Source organism: Aegilops tauschii, chromosome 1 (genome assembly GCF_002575655.3).
Source record: "Aegilops tauschii subsp. strangulata cultivar AL8/78 chromosome 1, Aet v6.0, whole genome shotgun sequence".
Lineage (NCBI taxonomy): Eukaryota > Viridiplantae > Streptophyta > Magnoliopsida > Poales > Poaceae > Aegilops > Aegilops tauschii.
This window is the reverse complement of record NC_053035.3, coordinates 88,007,807-88,020,676: the sequence shown is the minus strand read 5'-3', so window position 1 is coordinate 88,020,676 and position 12,870 is coordinate 88,007,807. Positions and strand designations below refer to the sequence as shown.

General features: G+C 43.6%; 1 pseudogene; it reads right to left on the bottom strand.

Moving 5' to 3' along the window:
- Positions 1-2,197: 2,197 nt before the first annotated feature.
- On the bottom strand, positions 2,198-8,067 carry LOC109752809 (replication protein A 70 kDa DNA-binding subunit A-like; annotated as a pseudogene).
- Positions 8,068-12,870: the final 4,803 nt, after the last annotated feature.

Genomic DNA, 12,870 nt, shown 5'->3' with positions numbered 1-12,870 from the left:
CTTCTTAACTCTTCCTCTCCAACAACCTTGACAGTTTATTCTGATGCAGACTGGGCGGGTTGTCCAGATACTCGATGATCTACATCCGGATTTTGTGTTTATTTGGGTGACAATCTTGTTTCTTAGTCTTCTAAAAGGCAGGTTACAGTTTCCAGATCTTCTGCAGAAGCTGAATATCGGTCTGTTGCTCATTCTGTGGCCGAGGCAGTGTGGCTCCGTCAGCTTCTGGTTGAGCTCCATCGACCATCGAGCGTGCAACTATTGTTTATTGTGACAAGATTTCTGCAGTCTACATGGCGTCCAATCCGGTTCAGAATCGCCGCACAAAACACATCGAGATTGATATTCATTTTGTTCGTTAAAAAGTGGCTCTTGGCGACGTCCATGTGCTTCATGTTCCTACAACTGTGCAATTGCTGATATTTTCACCAAGGGGCTCCCCACTGTAGCATTCACTGGCATTCGCTCCAGTCTCAACATCGTTACACCTGATGTTGACACTGCGGGGGGTATTAGAGTATATATTCGGTTTGTATATTTGGTAGTTCAAGTTGTAATCTATCTCTACTATCCTTGGCCCCCAAGTTTTGTATCTTATATAAACAGCCCTTCGAGGCCCTAAAACATATTCAGAATTCAATAATCTTCACTTTACCATTGGTGTAAGCAGCGGACTACTGTAAGGGTAGCATTTTCGCTACTGTAATCATTCAACCAGCCTAGCTTTGCATGGATCACACACCGGGAGAGGAAGAGTCGTAGACGAACATGAGGGCTAGCTGACACTGGAACCACCGGCCGGGACTCCGCCGTCGTGGACGAATCCGGCGTCACATTGCGTGTCTACCGGGGACGAGGTCGTTCTGCACACCCATGGACGAGAAGTCAATGTAACATTGTGCCACATGACCACCTGCGTCGCGATCGTCTGGCACGACCATGGATGGGGTGTCATGGTAGCATGGGGGCACGCGGTCGCTAGCGATGAGTACAAGTACATTCGGCGTGGCCATGGCCGACAGGTCTTGGTCGCGTGGTTCAGGCCGCCGGCGACAAGGTTATCCGGCGCCGCCATTGATGAGAGCAGCACGCGCACTCTAGCTGGTGGGGTGAGAGTTACGTAGGTATCCCTGTACATGATTGGAATCGGGAATTGAAATCAGGAATGGGGAATTGAAATCAGGAATGGGTAATTGGGCAAAGTGGGATTACGTACTTTGAGATTGTCAATATCAAGTGTCATCCACCGAGGTGGGTCTCACGAGCTGGCGACCTGGTCTCATAGGATTTTTTTTCCCGCCCATCTTCATTTAATTAGTCGATCTAGCTAGCATTTTAGTTAATCTATACTATATCCAAGTGGATGAACTTGCTTTTTGGCGTATGATTGTGCAAAATTTTAATACCCTATGTATGTATGATATGATGCTATATTCCTATGTTGCTATGTTGATCTACATAGTGCTTACCACGTTATATGGCTTATATGGATTTGAAGGAGGGATATGAGGAGGACTGCTTTGGACGTGGAAAAACAAGGGGTGACCGATCACCCGCAGATGTACATCAATCCGAGCTCAACAGCGCAACGGTCCAACCGCCGCCACGCGCCGTATCTGTAGTGGTAGCCTTTTTCGCCATCGAGCTCCTTGTTCCCCTCCATCACCTGCAGTTGGATGTCCTCCTCGGAGCAGTAGTAGCAGGCGGCGAGCGAGTAGACGAGCTCCGTCCTGGCAGGACTGCTGCGTGCCATGCTTCGACGCACCGTTGCGATGCTCGTGCCGTGCCAACATGGCGAGCTGGTCTGGTTCCTCCACGGGTTCGTCTTCAGCATGCTGTGAGTTCCACGACAGGCAGAGGATCAGGATCTCGTCTTCGGCATGCTGTAGGTTCTTCCGTGGGTCCGTGGGAGGATTGGAGGATTGAGCGGCCACTACAACTGCAATGCCGTTGGACCATGGATCCGACTTGCAATGCACACTCCAGTGGCACGGTGACTCTCTCCGGCATGTGCCGATGATGCATCACCCAAATAACAACCGGTCCAACAGAAAATATGCAATGCTACAAAGAGGTCTAATAATCAGAACATTGAACTGACTTAGCCTACTTGTAAACGGTGGGCTGAGATCTGCACTGAATAGAGGCATATAACAAGCAAATCGCACCGCAAAATACCAGAAATGCAACGACATGCTACTTAACATACGTTGATTATATAAAGCTTAATAAAGCGCTAATACAAGGTCCATACATATGTACGTAGCAAGTGAACAACGATAGCAAGCCACAGAGCAGGTAGATTTAACACACTGTACAAAACACGCAACTAAGCCAAATCAAGATGCTACATGATGGGCAGAGTACTTCAGACATTACCAACATAGGCATCCTCCTGATGCGGCGCAGCACCGTTCCCACAAGCCCGCCGCTGGAGGGGCACTAGCCTGAGCTGGACAGTCCAGCAAGGTGCACAGGCTGATTATTTTTGAAGCCCACACCACCCGCGCCGCCGTTAGCACCTGCAAAAGAGTAGGGAGCTGGGCAGTCACTAGGACAGTGCCCAAACTGATTACATCTGAAGCAGAAACCAAGGCTGCCGTTGTCGTTTCCAGCTGAAGAGCCATGCGAGGCGGCCTACACCGGACAGTCTCTAGCCCAGTGCCCAGGCTGATTGCATTTGCAGCACAGCTGAGCTTTGGATGCAGAAGAGCCGTACGAGGTGGCCTGCCCTGGACAGTCTCTAGCCCAGTGCCCAAGCTGATTGCACTTGCAGCACAGGCGAGCATCGGATGCAGAAGAGCCATATGAACTCGGCGTGAAGCCCCAACCTGTTGCTGCTAGCTGGATATCCATGGCTGCAGGGCAGTTCTGCACGTTGTGCCCAGTGGAGCCACATGTACTGCAGGCATATCGTGCTGCTGATGGTGCTGCATTAGGCATCCCGCCAGATACCTTAGCTTGCCGTCCGGCGTCTGAGTTGGTGAAACCAGCATTCACAGCAGTAGCAACACCATTCACACCAGGTGCTGAGCCTTGGCCATCCGCCCAAAGGCCATCGAATGCTCCAAGATCAAAAATACGACTCTTGTTTGATGTGTGGTCCAATCTTTCAGCCTTCATGATGCTGACTTCCACGCGCGGTTCATCACCGAAGGTTTCTTCCATGACTTTCAGCTTCAACAGAAATTGCTGATAACAGGCACCATGTATTATTTCTGCAAATCGTGCGTCATCTAGATCTACATTTTTAATCATGAAAAGCTCTTCCGCTGAGATGCCAATTATTTCCTGGCCAGCTTCTTGGAATGCAGTAGCATTGGTAGTCCCAGTGTGATCCTGGATCTTACACTGAAACAAGTGTCGGTACTCACAATTTTGAGAGCTCTGCTGGCATTTGGGACAATGCCACATCCCATCACCATTATTTGTTACCTTTCTGTTGCAGCGCTTACCATTAACCTCCCTTGTGCAAGCTGGATAAGAAAATTTCTCAGTTTTGATGTGTGAAATTGTAGCTTCAACAGTGACCCAATCTGGCTGATCTGATCGCCCCAAGTTCTCGTCCTTGATCTGCGCAACTGTTTTTCGCATATACATCTTGCCCACGCTTGAGATGTCCTGAGATAAAGAAGTGCAAACCACTAATTTCCCTTCAGTTATGTACCACTGCATCAGCTTTTCTGCATCAGGCAAGTCTGGATTTATTTTTAACAAGCTTGAGCTGACTGTTCCCACAGTTTTGCCGTTGAATTCACAGATGCGGCCACCTTTCAAGGCAAGTATAGGATTAGAGCCAGAAATGCACATCGAGTGCAGCTGCTGACCTTCAGCATTACAGACACTCCCCCATAATGTTATTTCCACACTACAACCAGACATGTCCTTCAGTTGAAGGGTTCTTTTCTGGGTTTCTGTGCCATCCTTCCGCATTATTATAACAGAAGGGCTAACTGATGTAACAACCCCAAGCAAATCAACCATGAATCCACTTTCCATACTTACTATTTCACTGATATGTTGGAAATTGTATTGCTGCCAAGGGATGTCGCTGTCGTCACTGGAACAAATTTCTATAGATGTTGAACTATCCAAAATCAGTTCATACGCATTGTTTAAATGGTTAAACAACTTCTGTGCTGGTTCCAACAATCCTCCAGATATGAAATACACATTTCCAACAACAAGTTGGTCAGAGAACTGGGCAACCATCGAACCAAAGCATGTTGCACGAATTTCTCCACCCTATGCATCAAGGAGATCAAAGGATAAGGCTCTCCCGTGGCAGTGATCAGTCTTTGCAGTGACCCTACCCTTGATTGTCCATTTACCTTGGTATGGGTTCAAGGAGCGATAGGGATGACAGAAGGAGTGCCATTGTTAGGAACAGATCCTCTATTCACACATACTGGAGGTGGCTGCTCACACGAAAACTCTGCAGGGCGAGGGCCAAAGCTCCAACCAGTGGGACGAACTGCAGGCATTTTCCCTTGATGAGAGTTCAGTGAAAGCTGCTGCATCTTGGCATTTATTGTGTTTTGCTTTAGCACTGAACCATGAAGTCCACTGAACGGCAGATTGTTCACAGCATTTTCGGCCCTTGCGGCAATAGAAGAGCGCAACAGAGTCTGATCAGGAGAAAATGCCATGTCATTAATACCTTGCTCAGCCCTTGACCCATGGATGCCTAGGCTACCAGAACAGGATCTGATATTTGGTTGGGCAGCATTGACCTGATAACTTGAAGGACTCCCGATCAGTGTGCAGTCAGTTTGCACCATTTCAAGTTGGATAACGATGATGACCCTGAAACGAAAACCCAATATACGTCAGAAATATTATAGAATTGTCAATGGACAATGCATATATAAGTAGCTCTACCAGAAGAGAAGTTTCAAGGAAAGGACTCCATTTACTGTTATGGGCTAAAAGTAACAATGTAACATACATCCTAGCAAGAAACCAGTAGGATTAGAAGACACTAAAGAGAAAGTTATTGTAGTAGGAAATGTTTAATACTCCCATTGTTCACAAATATAAGATGTTCTAACTTTCTTTCCGATTCGGATGTATATAGACTTATTTTAGTCTGTTTGTTCACTCATTTCAGTCTTTATGTAGTCCATATTGAAATATCCAAAACATCTTATACTTATGAACGTAGCAAAAAGAAGGATAATTTGGGTAAGTGGAGATTGCCAATAAGGGATCCTTATACTCTGCTAACATAAAATGGAAAAAAAAGAGAAGTCTCCTAAGCCCAAAGCCTCTCTTCCACAACAGGAAGAGCCCTGTCACCAGATTGTAGAGGCCGAGTGACATATCCCCGAGCTTCAAACCATTATCCTACCCAAAGTATCTTGTTGTGGATCAAGGTTAACATTTGGTATCAGATGGCTAGCAGCAGGGTTTACGATGCTTAGTTAGTGAGCGTCGTGACATGGCGGGCTTCATGACTTCGTCGCCTAGGGCTCTTCAAAGGCCATGAAGACCTGGAAGTCTGGAACCATTTCTAGTGTATTAGGAAATTTGAACAGGATTTGGTAAGAGTTTTGTCAACCGCTTCGGCTGTCACTTTGGGAATGCACTTTCTCCTTGGGAATGCCACTTTCTCCTGAGTGTGGCACAGTGGCACTTTATCCTGGCATGACCAGTGTGGGCCTGGGCAGGCTCTTGTACAAAAATGATCCATTCAGGTTCAGGCTCCTGGGGATGGACATCATTTGATCATCAGCAATAGACGCAGACTTCACTCCCCCTCAACAAGGTGGCTTCTAGAAATGGAACCCCAGATGCCAGCTGTCTAGCAAAAAGGGTTGTAATGTTATGGCCTAAAAGTATGGCACATCCAACGCAATTGTTATGTAACACACGTCCTAGTCAAAAACCAGCAGAATCAAAGAAGATACTAAAGAACTAAAGATAGAGTCAAAGCGATAGGAAAAGATATATGTTTAATTTTAAAAAAAGGAGAGATAAGAGTTTGTTAGGATAGTAGAGACACTATTTTTGGTGGTCAAGTCAAGTCTTCTCTCCCTACAGAAGGGACTCATGTACTCCACCAAAATCAAGCATGAAATAAACAGAACTTGTCTAAGCCTCAAAACTTCTCTTCCACGCCAGGGAGGAGCCTTGTCACAGGAGTGTTGTTATGCATGTGTAGATACATCATATTAATCTCAACAAATCAAAACAACATGTAATATTAGAGGTGTCACAATAACTAGACAAAGAAACTCATACAAATCCACTTGGTGACAACTAACAGACATTGGTAACAATCAAAAGGCAAGTTCCCACAAGAATGGGGAGAAAGAAATGAATCGGGAGGTTAGTTTGCTGACACAAGTTGGAGTGGTGGAGAGAATTATATTAAACAGCTATAGTGGTGGATACATAAGGTTTAAGAAGTCTATAGTCTATATTGTGGCAGATACATTTTGTTTAAGAAGTCTATAGCCTACATAATACGAATCAGATTGTGTATAAGGATGCAATATATTAGGGTTTAGGGATATATACATAATAGGAATCAGATTGGCATGGTCCCCAATAGGCACTTTAATTGCTTTTTATAGTCAATGCACTAGTACTCCCACCGTCCCAACATAAGTGTCTTAACTTTGTACTAAGTTCAGTACAATTTTGTACTAAAGTTGACACTTATTTTGGGACGGAGGGAGTAATATTGTAACAGCATATACATAGTTGATACTAGTACTATGGACATATTTATGATGAAAATTCTAGTATTCACATTGTCACATGAGCCATTCTCAAACCAAAAGGCAGGCGTGTCATTTATACTGGAAAAAAGTTCTCCAAAATAGTATAAAGCTAAACAATCACGATGGGTGGCACGGACATTAAACCACAGAAACAAAAGGTAAAACGTTCAGGCAGAAGCCTAAGATCAGGAAAACGGAAGTCCTATCTAGCCAATAAACTTGTGCCGTCAGGTGGCCTTGCATGCAGCAAAAACATATACTCCCTCCGTCCCATAATATAAGAGTGTTTTATATGACGAGACAGATGGAGTATCTGATAATGGAGGGTTTGTGTGCTCTAATGTACATCAAAATAATTGATTTGAACTCTAAATATAAATCTTTGTTTCCATACAAATAGACAAGGCTAGATCTCACGGCCACATCACAAATGCACAAGTCAGTCTTCTAGTTTTGGTAGTACCCGATAGCTATTTCCTTCCAAACTGGTAAGCAAGGTTGTGATATCTGATTCAAGTTGTACCAAATGAACCAGCTAGACTGGACACCTACCCATCGGCGCCATATGTTGACTACATAACTCCGTTGCAACTTACTATTAAAATGTAAAAAAGTTCAGTCATGTACACAGCAAAACCAACACTAGCAAATGCGCATTATTAGCAAGTAATACAAGGAATCAACTACAAGCCGGCGGAAAGCGTGCATGCACCAGCCACAAAAGTATAGCCATAGATCTCGCGGAATACTGCTTGCGCAGTTACCGCGTGGGGGAAATCGGCACAGGAAAACCGTGCAGAACCCTAGCATTTCCCCCCATTTAGCACGCATAAAGCACATTAAAACCCTAATCCATCTCGTGAGACAATCAGTGTAGATCGCCGGGGGTTGGGCGGGAGAGCGATTGGCCGTCACCTTCGGCTGCAGACGGAGTTGCAGACGTAGTCGAGGACGCGTATGACGGTGCCGTCGCAGAGCCGGCCGGTCCTGACGAGGCTGTCGAGGGAGGGGACGAGGATCCCCTCCTGGGAGTGCACGCCGTCGGAGAGCAGGAAGCGGTACCGGTCCGTGGGGCCCGCCGAGGCAGGGGCGCCCAACACCTGCAGCACCGGGCGCAGGCCTCGCTGGAACCGCGACATCGCCGCCACCGCGCCGTGGGTCAGGTCCACCTCCATAGCGCCTCCCCCCATGTCACCGCGGCGGTGGAGTGGGGCCCGAGAGAGGGCCTTGGCTTCTGGAAGAAGGTTGAGGGAGAGGAGCGAGAGGAGAGGAGAGGGTTCACGGGTGCGAATGTGAGAGAGCGAGGCTGTGGAGGGGTTTGGAACTGCGGAGGGGAGGATGGGGACGGGCTTGGGCGCAGTTATTGGTTGGGAGGGGGCGGTGGCTTACGAGGGAAGCCGCGGGTTGTGTCCCGAATTCCGAGGCTGGGTCGTGCCGCGGGTAGGAGCAGACGCGTGTGTACCGCTTTGCGAGTGAACTATGGCGTGTCTGATTCTCACGGGATGCAAGGTCCAGCTGCAATGTGGTTCTTCGCAGTGTTACTCCCTTGCCAGTGTTTCAAGGGGTACCGGTGCTAAGACTAGCCACAGTTAAAGTAACATAGATGATAACATCACACTTATCTAGGCAAAATAGATGATGTGGCATGTAATTAATGAAGAAAGAGTGGCATGTGGTAGCATAACTAGTTACTATAACATCACACATATCAAGAAAAGATGAGTCTACAACCTAATACATAAAGTGATGCATAACACAACACATATGTTACTACCCACTGTGGAGGTGGTAACATAGACTAGTAACATATGCATGTTACTACTCTAAGTTACTCCCCACTGTGACCAGTCTAAGGATGTCACATAGGTAAAAAAGTGATATGACGGAGCAATTAAAGAGAAGAGAGAGTATTAGGCCCCTCTCAATGCTTCATCTTGTACAGGTGCTAAGGCTGCCATGTAGGCAAAAAGTCTGATGTGGCAAGGTAATTAAGAGGAGAGAGATGAGTGTGGTGACCCAGGAATAAACAATGCCAAGCGCGAGAACCTAGACAAAACACTTAAATGAAAGAATACCACCAATGCATGAAGAACTTTAGTTGCGAAATCATTAAAGGAAGGATGCTTAGCACCAACAAGTTAAGCACCTATGCATTGGAGGCTTTAGTTGCGAAAGTTTTTAATGTGCTTAGCACCTCATGTAAGCACCAATGCATTGGAAGTAGCCTTATGATGACCCTAGGAGAAACGATGCTAAACGCGTGGTCCTATGCAAAATGACTATCAACTAATGCATGAAGGTGTTTTGGTGTTAAAATATTAAATAAGGAAAGTTTAGCTACAAAAGTTAAGCACCAATGCATTGGGAAGAGTAGTTGCTAAGCTTTTTAATGCATTTAGCACCTCACCTTAGCACCAATGCATTGGAAGAGGCCGCACGTTTCGTTTGGGTCCACGTAGACAAAAATCATGGCTCAATGCGCTGACTTACAGGACAAAAAATGGAGTCACGGAGGGTTCTACCCCTTAGGCGTATCTGATATAGTTGTACAAGCCATACTACGGGAATTGTCAGATTTAGCTCCGACACACGTCGGGGCCTTGACCACGAGTACAGAGGTCATCGCCTCCTCCCGATGGATTTGCTCCTTGCTACCAAATGCCGTGTCTGGATCAGGCGTTGGCGACGACAGAAGAATCCTCAAATTCCATCCCGTGGAGGCGTTGGTATGTGGTCCTGGGCACCACAAGCACGCCACAACACCACATATCTTAGCATCAATAGAGAAGACGGACGCCATCGTAGGCGCGGACACAACACCATAGTGCCAACCGGCAGAAACAAGGCCCCCGGACAAACCGGAGCCAGAAGAGGCGAACCTCATGGTGGCGGCCAATGGTCTAGGCGACGGCTGATGACGGCACGGCCACGTGGACGAACTGGGGCTGACCGAGGCAGCCCTACTGCTGAAGACTTGTGGGCCAGATGACGGTAGGGCGCGAAATAACCTTGAGGAAGAATCGCAGCTGGTGGATATGACCCTCCTTGTGGCCAGTGGCGTAGGCAGACTGGCTCCACGCCCAGGGTCAGCTTCAGTGCTATAGTAGCAAACAGTAACATTTCATCTAGAATTAACAAAACAACCTACTGCCACGCCCCGGGCCAAGGCCCCTGTTGCTCGGAGCCTGGCTACGCCACTGCTTGTGGCGGTCGGCGGACCATGCGGTCGCTCGTGGCGGCAGTGGCATCCCACAGTCGACCCACATCGCAGCCCAGGGTTGTCTTCTTGCAAGGCGAGGCGACGCTCACGACCGCGACGGCCGACCTCTGCCACGGCGGCGCCTGACGCTACAGAGAAGGAGGCAGGAGGCAGGAGGTAGGAGCACAACAACAGGAAATATGAGATCACTACGGTTGTAAAGGGGTGACACGGCGGTGGCCAATAATGCGTGCTCCCTCACTCTGCCACCTTCCCATTCGCTCGATCGTTCGACCTTTGACTTTTCTAAAAAAGTTAATGGGGTTTTTATTTATTTTTAAATGTTTATGAGTTTTAAAAATGTTCATGATTTTTTTAAAAAAAATACTAAGTTTTTTGTCAATTAAAAAGAGCGAGAATTTAAAAATGGTTTGAAATAGATGTCCTGTATAAATGCTTCACCATACTATTACATATTCTCATTTAGATTTTTATCTATCTAGAAGTGGAGTAGAATAACCTCGTTGATGACTAATGATCATATGTCTGTAATGCAATATACGTCCCATAATAGGTACTATTCTTCTACCTTTCCCAGATAGTCGATGCCTATTCATAGCTACCACCTTCACACCAAAGAAGAGTTTGACTCAATGCTTTATTTCAAGTTCAAGCATTTGAAAATATTCATGGTTTTGGAAAAAGTATGTGGATTCAAAAAAATGTTCACAAATTTAAGAAAAAATTCACGGGATTGAAAAAGTCTATCGGTTTTAAAAAAGTTGGCATATCTTAATATAGGAAAAGTTTGCTCATTTGACAATTGAACATGAAGAGTTCACAAATTTGAAAATGTTCCCATATTTGAAAAATGATCACAAAATGAAAAACTAGATTTTTTTTCAGAAAGGATGAAAAACAAAAAGGTTTTTAAAATAATAATAATAAATATATAAAAACCAAACAAACTGGTAGAAAACCCCAACTGAAAAACGTAGAAACCAGCTGAATGTAAGCTTTTTTTAGTAACAGCTGAATGTAAGCTTCTAAAGTAGCTCCCCACAAAAGAAAAGAACTAAGCTTCTAGAAGCTCCCAAAACCTAAACTAGCAGAAGATTATATGGGCAGGCCCAATAGGGGATACGACCATTTAAAATTCATGAATATTTCTTTAAATCATGAACATTTTTAGAATTCATGAACAATTTATATAAATGCGCGAATATTTTTCAAAATTGTGAACATAGTCTTTGAAACAAATAAGCATTGTATGAATTGGTGAACAATTTTTAAAATTTGGGAACAATTCCTTATATTCCTAATCATTATTTTTGTTTTGTTGAACATTTTTTTTCAATGCATGAACCATTTTTGAAAAGATGATTTTTAGAAATTTGGAAAGAATTTTTGAAATTTGCAAACATTTTCTAACAATTCATGAGCATTTGTTTCAAATTAATAGACTTTTTTTATTTCAAACAATTTTTTGCAAAATCTTGAGCATTTTTAAGGGTATGCAAACATGTTTGAAAAATCACAAACATTTTATGATTTTTGAACATTTTTTAGAATAACGAACATTTTTTAGAATAATGAACATTTTATTGAATTCATATGCATTTTAGCATTTAATGATTTTGTTTTTCAAAATGCACATTCTTATATAATACCTAGTCATTTTAAATAAAAAAGGAAAAATACAATAAGAGCGAATTTAAAGAACAGGGGGCGGCACATGGGAAGGCCCAAAAGGGAGCGCGCGTACCTTCCCGTACGCGAAGTCCTTTATATAGGAATGGCGCATTGTTGTTTAGTCTTGTTTTTTCTTTTTCTTCTTTTCTGTTTGTTTCCCATTTTTTACTTTTAAATTTCAAGAATATTTTTCGAACTTTGTGAAAAATTTCAAAGCCTTGATTTGTTTTGTATTTGTGACCATTTTTTAAATACTTGAAGAATTTCTGAATTTACGAACATATTTTCCAGATCAGCGAGCATTTTTTGAATTTTCAAATGTTTGTAAAATTTCTTGGAAATCTTATAAAACTTGGGAGTTTTTTGGAATTGAAGAATCGTTTTTGAAATTCAGGAATATTTTTGAAATTTGTAAAAAAATTCGAATATGCGAACAAGTTTTTCAAAATTCACAATTTATTTTGAGATCCTAAATTATTTGACGGCAGTAAAAGTCAAAACATAAAAATAAAATAAAACTCGAAAAAACGAAATATAAAAAACAGGCGTTTCCCGCTCGGCACATGGGCCGCTCCAAAAACTCCAACGGGGGACTGGGGGTGCGCGTTTCCTCACTATTCAGCGTGTAGGTCGCTGAATAAGAGCACTCTAGTTGCGAGTCATATTAGTCTCGCTTACACCGCGGCGCAACTTTGCCGACCTTATATGGGCTGCGAGGATCTTTTTTGTCTGTTGTTTTTATTGTTCCTTTTACTGTTTTACACTGGTTTTCTTTGGCTTTCTATTCTTTATTCAGATTTTACACTTCTTCTTCTTATTATTTTATTTTCCGCATTGGTTTTCTGTGTTTCTTTCTTCGGTTTTCACCGGTTTTCTTCTTTTTTTAAGCACAAGTCTATTTTTTGAATGCACATAGTAAAAAAATTGTATACTTCAGGAACATTTTAAGTACATTTTTTATATCTTTTTAAATACATGTTTTGATGTCTACTTTTATCATATGCATCTTACATTTCTCATATACATCTAAAACTTTTTTATATACATGTAATATTTTTCAAATACATGTTTTCACCATTTTTTAAATAATTATCATTTTTTTAAATGCACGTTGAAACAAATTTTGGAATGATACAAAACATTTTTAAACTGCGAGATTATTTTTCTTGTATTAACATTTTTTCAAGTGTCATATACATATCTTGAAACTCGTGAACATTTTCTTGAATGGTACAACACACTTTTTTACTT